Source organism: Rattus rattus, chromosome 8, assembly GCF_011064425.1.
Source record: "Rattus rattus isolate New Zealand chromosome 8, Rrattus_CSIRO_v1, whole genome shotgun sequence".
NCBI lineage: Eukaryota > Metazoa > Chordata > Mammalia > Rodentia > Muridae > Rattus > Rattus rattus.
The window spans coordinates 47,134,350-47,146,371 of NC_046161.1; the positions used below are offsets into that span (position 1 = coordinate 47,134,350).

Below are 12,022 nucleotides of genomic sequence, written 5' to 3' on the forward strand. Positions count from 1 at the left end.
TAAGGAAAAATAAACATTAAAGTGATAAAAAAAAATATCAGAATGCGTTGCTTGTAGATAAAATTATGAAACCAGTGATATTTTGTTTTACGAAACCAATTTTTAAGCCTGCCACTTTTAATAAGCGTTTTCATATTAGAAGGCAGGCAGCTAGAAGCAACTTAGAGAAAAAGAACCTGATACATTTTTTGCTTCATAGACAATATTGATCTTAATTCTAACTTATGCCCAAATTGGCTATATTATGTTTCTGTTGCTTCCTGCAACTTTTAAAATCATCCTAGAACTGACAAAAGCACACCAGACACCAAAGTTGTGCAATCAAACTTTGAAGTTTATGTTTCTTTCTTGAGTCCACTATTTACTGATACAAAGTAAATTCCAGAAATATTGCTTAAAGGAAGATTTAGTCTGTATCACAAACACTGATGCCTATCACCCTCCTCAGAGACAAGCATATAATTTCTATGTGTATTTGAACCAATTCAACAGAGAATTCACCAACAGAGAAAACATGCTGTCCTAGACATATATTCCTATTTTTCTTTTCTTTTCTTTTTTTTAAAAAGATTTACTTATTTATTTTATGTACATGAGTACACTGTAGCTGTCCTCAGACACACCAGAAGAGGGCATCAGATCCCATTACAGATGGTTGTGAGCCACCATGTGGTGGGGATTGAACTCAGGACCTCTGGAAGAGCAGTTAGAGCTCATGAGAGCATTAGATCAGTGGGAAACTATTCTTATTGCAAAATGGGATTGGGGGGGGGTGATTTTTTGCCATTTCTAAACAAAACAGGCAAATGACATTGACTAAAATCCCAAACTAAATGAATTTTTCAAAATCCACTCCTGCCCTTTAAAGATCTACACTAGTACCAAAAACAGAGACAGGTCTAATTTTCTTCTGTCGCTCAAGAAAGGACACCAGTAATTAAAGACAGAGGTGAAAAAGTTGTAAGGGATGGGAAACTTGACTAGTTTCCAGCACAATAAAAGCCAAGAGACAACATGTCAGAACAAAATAAACAGGGGAAGGACAGCTCTGTAGAGCTGAGACAATTACAGTGATAAAAGGAGACAGTTGGAAATCAAAATCACAAGAAGGAACAGGGGGAAGAGAAGAGAAACTGTGAAAAAATTCCTTTCATTGTTATGATATGTTGTAAAGCCACTGTACCACCCTACACATACTATGCAATACGCCCCAACCCAAGAGACTCACAAACTATCTACATGTTCAAGAAAACCAATTAAACTGAGAGTGGAAAACTGAAAATGTCATAAGCAGATACTAATAGGATGCAAAAATTACCATCCAGCTACCAAACACCTTCTCTATTATAGAAGTAATATTTGAGACATAATACTAAAAGTCCAAAAATAAAATACTAGAACATAATGAATCCACTGATCCTTACTGTTAACAGCTTATTCCAAGTAATTCAATTACTTAAGACATTTAGTCATTTGACATATTTGGCTGAATCGTTAATAAATAAAAATATTAAATAACAATATTCCTAACGAGAAACTTATCTGAAACTAATTTTGAAGATATTCAACTTTAGTCAAACAAGGTAAACTGATAAAAATTCTATTAAAATGAAATTAACTCTCTACTGATATACTGAGATACCTTAAACTACACTATGACACTCATAATTTGGTTTGTTAATACAAAATCTATGACATCTCTCCCCAACAAGGTTTTCTCTTTTCATTCTAGCATTCAAGACTTCAAGAGTCAATACTGATCCATATTTAAAAATGACATAAAACTGTGTGGCCTGCATTTTACACATCCTACCAGTCATTTCTGTTCTGTCTACATTGTGCTTATCTTGGCTTTTTTTGCTTTTCAAAACAAGATTTCTCTGTGTAACCCTAGCTGTCCTGGAACTCACTCTGTAGACCAGGCTGGCCTCAAACTCAGAGATCCACCTCTGTCTGCCTCCCAAGTGCTGGGACTAAAGGCTCAGCTGTCCTGGCACTTTCTAATAGAAATTGTTAAAGTAAAAATTTAAAGCAATTTCAAATCCTTTAGTAATGAGGAGGAATAAAATATGAATTAAAACAAAAACAACATATTCAACAGACCTTTTCTACTATACCTTTTCATTACTGTAACAATATATAAAATTATCTTTTAAAAAATTAGTTTTGTCATGCCTTAGTTTTGAGAGGTTTCAGTCCATAAGCAACTGTCTTTATTTTGAGCTATCATATGTAAGGCTCAAATCTAAAAAACTTGAAAGAGGGAGTTTAGCTAGAGGTTCAGATTCTTAAAAAGAAACTAGTTTTTCTTCACACATACAAGCTTCAGACTGGTTACAGTAGAATGTAGTAAACCATATCAGGCGCACAAGAAGATCCTAGATTACCGAAGACCTTAAAACACATGCTAAAGAGCTGGGTTTGGCCCAGAATATGACACAAAATACAAGTTGGGAACAAGACACCACTTATTGTCTTAAGGGGTTGGTTTTCAGAGCTAGCATGCTACATAGAAAACTAATTATAAATTATATTGTTGGCCTATATACAAGATAAGAGGATTTTAACTGAGGCAGAAAGAAGATAGTTAAGTTTTAGATACATTCTGAAGGACGAGTGAATTACACTCCAAAAAGTAAGGACTTTTAGTAAAAGTAGGATTCAACGTCTATGTTCCTGCTCTCACTGAATTAGTGGTGTTAAATATACAAGAGATAGTAAAGTTTTAGGAACCTAGAAGGGTTTGGGACAACATTTAGATGATCATGTAGTTTGTAAAGACTACTGAGTTTGGCTATAGAGCATCTGCAATGGAGAATAAGGCAGAAGGCAAAGCCTTGGTGTGCTTCATCAATTACACAAGGGAAAAGATGTGAATTGAGGAATACGAGCAAAAAGAAGCCACTAGCAAAAGCACGAACAAAACCAAAACCCTGGAATAAAAACTAATCAAAAACCAATGGTCCCCTTAAAAAATGCTGCTGAGGTACTGATTACCACAGTCCTACTGGACCACCAACTAGACTAAACTACTAGAACAGGAACACACACACAAAACACGCACCTCAAAAAAATGTGGTTAAGAACTAAAACCTGTAAGTATAGTAGTTAACTCTTCCAAAAAAATTTTCTTCCTTGTCCCTACCATAATGGAAGATTCAGAACTGAGTCTCATTGGTATTGGGGCTCAGCTGTATCAAGAGCTACATTTTAATTTTTCCAACTCTAGGTTGAATAAAATCACCAATTTAAAACTTCATGAAATCATTGCGTTTATCTTAAGGGAGTAAAGGGGAAAGAAAAGAGGATTTCAAAGGCATTATAATAAAACCTGCCTTAGTAAAACACCTACTTCTACTGGTGTAATAGTATCATTAGGTATTAAATTATGGAATTAAAGAGGTTTATTTATCAGCATAGAAGTTTTTCCTAATCTGTTTAAGTTTTCAGAAAGTTAATATGACAGTATCATATGCAGTCTGTAATTTAAATGCATTGGGGAGGAGTGTGGGAATGTTTGTATATATACAGAAAGAAGAAGACCAGAAGTACTAATCATAAGGTAGTTCAAATATATGATAGGATCATGGTGTATTTTTAATTGCTTTGCAACTCCTTCCTTTATATTTTGAATTTTAGCAAATAAATAAATAACAAAAATTACTAATCACAATATAAGGGTTTTTATGAAAAAAGTGTTTTTATGACAAAAAGCTTTTTAAAAACTTATTTATGAAAAAAGTTTTTTTTAAAAAATAAGAGTTTTCTGAGCCATGCTAGGATAACTCTAATATCAACTAGCCTTTCCTGTTTGCCCTCCTCCTCATCAGTACAGGTGAGTGAACAACCTTTACTTATGCTCTGAGATATGGTATTATTCACCTGTTTGTCCCTTGTGGTTTATAATTCGTACGATTGTTGGCCAAAGGTGTTAGAAGTAAATGAGCGAGGCTGTGCACACTAAGTGAGCACTGCTTGGTCACCTTCCTCTCTATAACAGAGTCGCTGCTTGATCACCTTCCTCTCTATAACAGAGTCACTGTTTATTAGATATTTCCCTCCATGATCACTAAATTAACATATCTCAAGACACTATTCTTCTTTTGATCTTGTTGGAAGAGTCATTTCAAATTTTGAGAAGTTTTATAACCCAATATTAAAGAATTTAAGTTTAAGATTTTATGAATTAGAAAATTTGATGTTATATTACTACTTATCAAAAACATATTACACTTTTATTGTGTTCACTGTCGTATGGTAATTTCCAATGCACTAAAAAGATACAGATCATTGTGTGACAGTATGGTGATATGTCCAAAATTGCTAGAGATTAGACTGAATTCTCTATACCTTGAGGATATATAATGGTAACAACTGATTTGGGCTATAAACAAAGTTCAACAATTCACAAATCTCATTAATTATAAAATGACAAACTGACATGTTTATACTAACACACACACACACACACACACACACACACACACACACACACACACACAAAAGTACCTAACCCCTAGACTAATCTGCATCTGAAGTCTTTCCATTAAAAGTAAAATTAAAAATTAGAGAAAGGAGCTAGGGAGGTGCCTTAGTTGATAAAATACTTGGCATGAAGTATGAGGAGCCAATGTCAGATCCACAGACCCCACCTAAAATTCCAACACAGTAACATGCAACGCTAGTCCCAGTGCACCTATAGCGAGACAGAAGAGTCTCTAGAGGCCAGCAGGCTAGCTAGGCTGACGTACACAGCGCTAGAAACCTTTCAAACAAAGTGGACGATGACAACACTTCAGGTTGTCCTCTAACTTTTACACATACACCCACTCACACATATGTGCATATGTATTTACATACTATACACACAAAACACTTAGTTATTAAAGTTTTTAATCAAAAAAGGGTTAGAGATCTAGTCTTATCTGTGGTGGTGATTACTTAAAGTGCACAAAGTCTTAGGTTCAATCTCTAGTACCCATCTCCAAGAAGTCTAAAAAAACAAAGGTGCAGATGAGGCTGTGTTTCATTTATGATAAAAAGAAAAGGCCACCATTTCATATTCTTTGTCTAGCCTATCTGAGTAGCCAGGCAAATGTAAACTTAGAGGACTGGGGGGGGGGGGGTTGCATACCTGTGGGCTTCTTAGCCAGACAGTCTATCAGAAAATGATGGAACTCAAGGTTCAGTCAGAGATCCTGTCTCAAAAATACAGTGGAGGGCCTGCTAGATAATGTGCATGTGCACACACACAGTGTATATTCGTATGCACACACACATATGCATGAATATGTACACGCACGCGCGCGCGCACACACACACACACACACACACACACACACACACACACACACACACACACACACACGTCTAGAAAACATTACTGGTTAACGATATAACCTAGAGTCATCTGAACTAACTTAACTGATATAAAAGCCCACTATGAATAATGCTGTCCCTGGAGAGATGGTCCCAAGTTATACAAGAAAGACAGCTCAACCTGAGTCTATGAGTTAGCCAGAGAGTGTGTCCCAGAGTGCTTCATTCCTCCATGATTCCCACTCTGGCTTCTCTCTATGTTAGACTATGAACTACAAGTTTAAGCTAAATAAATTTCGTCTTCCCCCAAGTTTCTTTAGCTCAAGTGATGTAATTACAGCAACAAATCAGGAAAAAACACAACACATACAACACACACACACACACACACACACACACTCAAAAATAATTTTGATATTACACATGGATGAGTAGAAAGTAGCCCTTAAGATTATACAAATGTACAATAATACAATCTAATTGTACAACACAAGTGAGATTTAGAGAATCGGTATATATATGGGTATGTTAAAAGGATACAGTTTGCTAAAATTTAAATATAACTAATGAAAAAATAAAATTCTGACTTGCTTCGTTTTTCTTAAATGATGAGAAATATGCAATCATGAATATATTCAATATCACAAAAAAAAAACCCACAAGAGTTTTAGTGGTTGACTGTTTACAAAAACATGTATTATGCATTGTAAGCCAATTGTATGAATTACTTTTAAAACCTGTTCATAAACAATAAATAGTTATATTTTATGACTACTTTGTTAAAATTTTAGATATTACCATTTTATCTTTTGAAATATGCCACAATGCACTCAATAAATTTTTGAAGAGTATAAACAGAGTAATATCTAAAACTACCAATATATCCCTGTGCTGATTATTATATTTATACTTATAAATCAATGTAGGCAATGAGACGACCCATTATTTCCCCCCCCCAAAAAAAAACTATGAAACACTAATATTCTCCTTCAAGTGCAACTTTCTGAGGCGTGCAACTATTTTAAAAAGGAACATTCAGAAAAACAACAGTGAATAACATAGCTTATTTGTTAAATGTGAGTAATATTAATTACAGTAGAGTTTGCTAGTATACTATGGCAAAAATTAAACTTACTTCAATGGCATAGTACCAGTATATAATGATTTAACAAACTCTGGAAAATAACTAGATATGTCTTGAAGTCTTAGTTATTGATTTTCTTGCCCATTCCACAAATAGTGTCTAGTATATTAGGCAAAGTCTACAGGCAACAACCACAGAAAAATTAATGAGCAGGCTGAGCCACAGGAAAATTAATGAGCAGGCTGGTTATGCACCATTAATATAAAATATACAGTTACTTCCTTAAAAGAAAAATAGGAAGACAGTAATATGTTTATACCTAAGAACACCAGGATAAAGCAATCATCTCTACGGTAAGAGAACACTGCCAACAAACATGAAGATCTTTCCGTATAAGAACAAGTCAGTAGTACAACTAACATAGAGCCTAGTTATATTTAATTTAGAGACTAGCATTAAACATGTGGAAATCAAATAAACAGAAATATTCCATGGAAGAAAACTCACTGATTTCACAATCAATTCTAAAGAAATAAAAACTAATGTTATTGTGAAATTAAAATTTTTAAAACTATTAGGAACAAATAAACACAGAAAACGATCTTCTTCCAAAATTATGCTCTACATGAAACATCTATTTAAGCTAGAAATGTGATATTTCTATACTGCTTGCTACATTTTAGCAAAAGCAAATATAATTAATAGTTTCGTGAAAATGTTAATGAATACAATCTGGGTAGAGGGTGGAACTGGCATCCACAGTGTACATCTTATAAAAGGAAAAGTTCAGTGCTAGGAGGCCTTCTCATTAGCGTATGTGACATACAACCAAAATAGGAACTATGTTACTACATACTGTACAGCTTAACCCTGACATGAAAACAATTCATAAGCAATGAAACACATCATTTTAATCACTAAATGCTTATTTATATTTTGTCTATGGCAAAAAGGGCCGAAAGGTGACACCCCAATGATCCTGCCTTTATATTAACACACTTGCATAATATCCTTACATTCCATGTGAGCAGGGCTCAAAACTTTATTCTCTTCAATGCAATATGCCAATGATTATAAGATTATCACTTAATAACTAAAGTGATGTGTATCACTTCTGTGGTTCTATTATGTAACAATACAACTCTACTTGACTAGCATCTGGGAGCTATTAAATTCCCTACAGACTTAATAAAATCAACAGCCATGCTAGAGTAACCCATCTTTAGCAGCTAAAGGTAGTTACCTTGCAACAACAAAAAGTTTATTACACATCTGGCAGTTAAAATAACAGAAAGTTACTTTGTACAATTCTAGAGTGAGAAATATAGACCACAATCTCCATGTCTCAACTTTTAAATACTAAGCACACAACCAAAAATATAAGAAATAAGAGACCAAACTAACAAGCAATTCAATTCCTTGTGAAGACTCTCAGTGTAATTTCAGACAGAAACTTCCTTGCTATATCCTCAATCGCATTCAGCCCAAAGCACACTGCCAACAGTCAACAGCCAGTAAAACATGCAGTTATACAGATGCCAAACAGCACCCTTTCCCCTCCCCAAAATCTGCACTCTATGCCAATCAAATCCCAAAATGAAAGGGCGAACTGGTTAGTGCTTGATTGTAACTTTGTCAAAAGATCATGAATAGAAGACTCAGTTAAACCATGCTCAAACATTTGGTTCATGGAAAATATGAAACCATAAATATGCTGTTTATTGGGGGTTTGTTTTAATTATTCCACTCTCAATTATTCCATTTATTTATTGTAATTATTCCATTTATTTATATTTAATGTGTGTTAGAGACAGAGAGACACTGAGAGTGAGAGACAGACAGACAGACAGACAGACAGATACAGAGACTAAGACTGAGACTGATACTAAGACCAGGAGCCCATGTGGATATGTACCACCTACCATGATGCATATGTAGAGACCAGAGAACAACCTATGGGAGCCAGTTTTCTCCTTCTACCTTGTGGGTTGCAAGGACATAAGTCATTACTTGCTATGAGCAGCAAACGCCTTTACATGCCGAGGCATCTACGTGTATCATTTAGTGGTGCTGTTTGTGATAGTTTTTTATACAATATGAAACTAATATATTTCTTTGAACAGCTTCTGGTTCAATTTTAATTTCTCGGATTCATTTGGACTAATATAATATGTAATATCCTCTACAAAATTTACTGGGGAGGGGAAGTGGTTAGTGGGCTGTTGGCCTGGAAACTGGGAAAGGGAATAACATTTGAAATGTAAATAAGAAATACCAAATTTAATAAAGATGGAAAAAATCTAAAAAAAAAAAAAAGTTTACTATGGTATAATGGACAGATATTTATGGCCCTTATTTAAGCTTAGTCCTAAAACTTAAAACCAAGCACAAAACCAAACCAAACCCAAACAGTAACAGCACAAACTATCTTCAAAACAAACCCAGCAGGAGCGTCGTGTTCTAAAAAGGATTATAATATAGGACCCAAAAGTCAGAGGAATAAGATTTCACAGAACTCTCACAAGTTGGGAAAGGGAACCAGCTCAGAAGACAATGAACAAAGATATTTATTTCCACACTTGAACACTTGTTCTATTGCCCAGATTTCCTTACCTTACTAAAGACTACTTTGTATGATTTACTATGAAATTTGCTCGTAACTTTTTAACGAGGGAGCTAGGAGATAGCTCAGTCAGTAAAGTACCAAGGATCTTAATTCAGATCCCCAGAATCCTTGTTTGGGGGTCGGGGGTGGGGAGCAAAGCATTGGTCATAAGAGGTCACAGGCACTATAGAGAAACTTACTACTGTGGGCTTTCTAAATTGACAGGCTATCAAACTACTTCCTAGACATCTATGTTTATACCCATCAATAAGTGTTGCACTTAATCTCGGCCAGAGAAACTTCTCTCTACAGTAAGCAGCAGATAAAACAGAGTCTTGACTGCTCAAGGTGTTGAAAACATGTGAGTCTTGAGTGCTTAGCCCTACATGAAACTTGTATACCACACCTCAAGGCTCAAGGAATATCACAGAAGGACGGTGGAAAGAATGCTATAGGATGGTAAGGATGCCGTGAAATGCTGTCTTTTGAAGATATGACAGGGCATCTGCATCCGTAAATTCACTGCAGCTATAGTAAGCTACACGGGACCAAGCTAGCAGGGACACTCAACATTCCAATAGGCAGCACTAATTGGATCCAATAGATTTGAAGAGGGAAAAAGTAAAGAATATGAAGGTGGGAAGAAAGTGTTGCAGAGACTCCAGGGATTGTTGGTGATAGATAAGATCAAGACGCATTGTACACGTGTATGAAACTGTCAAAGACTAAATAAAAGACATTCTTAAGCCACTGTGGGTCTGTAGTACAGCACTGAGGAAGCTGATAAGATTAGTTTACTAGAATCGGTGAGCAATAAGTTTGGTAAGAGTCCCTGTCTCAAAAATCAAGAAGGGAGTGATAGAAGAAGACTCTGGTCTACACACACACACACACACACACACACACACACACACACACACACACACACACACACGCAAACATAAAACTATATTGTCTATTTTCATGTGAACTCAAGAAGACCTATATAGTATGTGTCTTTGAGATGTAAAAGCAGCAGTGATTAAAGATTCTTGAAGGTGCAAGACAAACCCTGAACGACAAAGGTATCAGATGCCTTTCCATACTGAATTAAATCTAACAAATTGGGAAAAGACCACTGGCAAGCAATTAAAAAAAAATGTATTAGAAAAACAAAGTAAAGAGGAAAGAGAAGTAAACATTGGAGAAGATGCTCAAAGGGAACAGCTCTCTTAATATTGAGTCCACAAAATAACTCCAACACTGATGGCTATTCTGGGAACAGCACTTTGCTGTCTGCTAAGCTGTATTATAATAACAGGTTAAGGTATGATCCTAACAGGTTGTTTTGAGTGAAAATATTTCAAAGCTGTATTTATATTTAAGCTAAAGGACTAATAACAATTGAATATGCCTTGCACATACAAAATTGGTTTTGGTCAAACTTAAAAAGATGAATTCAAGGGGCATCTGTCATCCAATTATACTTCGCCATTCAAAAACTATGTTAACAGGGTTGGGATTTAGCTCAGTGGTGGAGCACTTGCCTAGGAAGCGCAAGGCCCTGGGTTCGGTCCCCAGCTCCAAAAAAAGAACCAAAAAAAAAAAAAAAAAAAAAAAACTATGTTAACAGATGGAGTAGATTTTTACTAAAGAGAGCAAATTTCCAAATATATACATACGCATTTTTCTACTTAATGTAAATGGAGCCATGAAACTTTTCGTTTCAGTCAAGGAGAGGAGGAAAATGAAATCCCATCAAGACTAAAGTTTGAGAAGATTACTAAAGGAAAGCAACTTAATAGAAATGCATCAGAACCAGTTTCAAAAGAAATGCCATGCCCTGAACAGAAATAAATTGTGAATAAATCAATCAAAATCATAGAATTTGAAAAAACAAAAAGAAACCAAATGAATCATCTTTATTTGGTTATTTATTTGTATACTAATAAAAGGCTGCTTTAAAGAAAAAATTATTATTATGAAATAAAAGGCTATGAAGTGGAGGAAAATTATAGCCAAACTTAAAGTTATCAGTATGATATGGTTAGATTTAGTGGATTTATATAAACACATTACTACTTGACTGTTAAAAATCTCTAGACCTATATTTCTGTGACTCTAAATTCTGGTGGGTTCCTATTAGTCAGCTTGAGCAGCACAGCCTATCAAACACACACCAGAGGGGTGAAGGCAAATTCTGCTTTCCTGACTACAAATAAATGTCCTGAAACTGTGTCACATTAGCAATTCTATTCATGTCTTTTCTTATTAAAGATTCCTAGAGCTACCTTTAATTAGTAGTCGCTTTCTCTAAATAGTGACATTCCCAGTGTGTCGATTCTACTAATTGTGGTAAGAGAGGTGACAGAATGTGTGTTCAACATCACAGGCTGAAGAGTAAAATACACCTGATCTAATTCTTACTCTACCGTCCATTAGTTTTGTGTTTTTGATTTAACATGGTATCAAGAGTCATGCATACACAAAGATATCAAAAGAAACCTCAAAAGTCATCTTATAAAAGGGGACTGGACTCCTGCTTGAGGGAAATGAACGCATCATAAAGAGTTGAAAAGAAGATAAGAGGATGTTGCCAAGGAAGCTGATCTAATAATGTCATGTCAAACACAAACTGGCAACTTTACACTTTTGTACCACATAAGCTATAAACACTTCCATTTCTATTCTTATGAGAATTTCATAATAGGGTGGAATATTCAACATATAAGAGATGAGGAAACTCTATTGTAATGATAAATATAATAAGATATGACATAATAATATAATACAATTTAATATACATTCAGGATCCACAGGTCTTCTAGCATCTAACCTTTAAGAAACTTCTTTGCAATCTTGAAACAACAATTTCATAAGATGAAACATTTTAAAAACATTTCTGTAACATTCATCTAACACCGAGCTTTAAAACAGAGAAAAAGACAAGCCAACATACTACAAATCTACTTGGTGATTCATGGCAGTTTACAAAACAACAATGTCATTGCCTTTGACAGGACAAACAAGAAACA

General features: G+C 34.9%; 1 protein-coding gene across 1 annotated transcript in view; it reads right to left on the bottom strand.

The window, feature by feature from the left end:
- The window catches only part of Ddx10 (DEAD-box helicase 10), a 153,363-nt gene that overhangs the window by 56,905 nt on the left and 84,436 nt on the right, over positions 1 to 12,022 (bottom strand). The gene's annotated exons all lie outside the window — the stretch shown is intronic.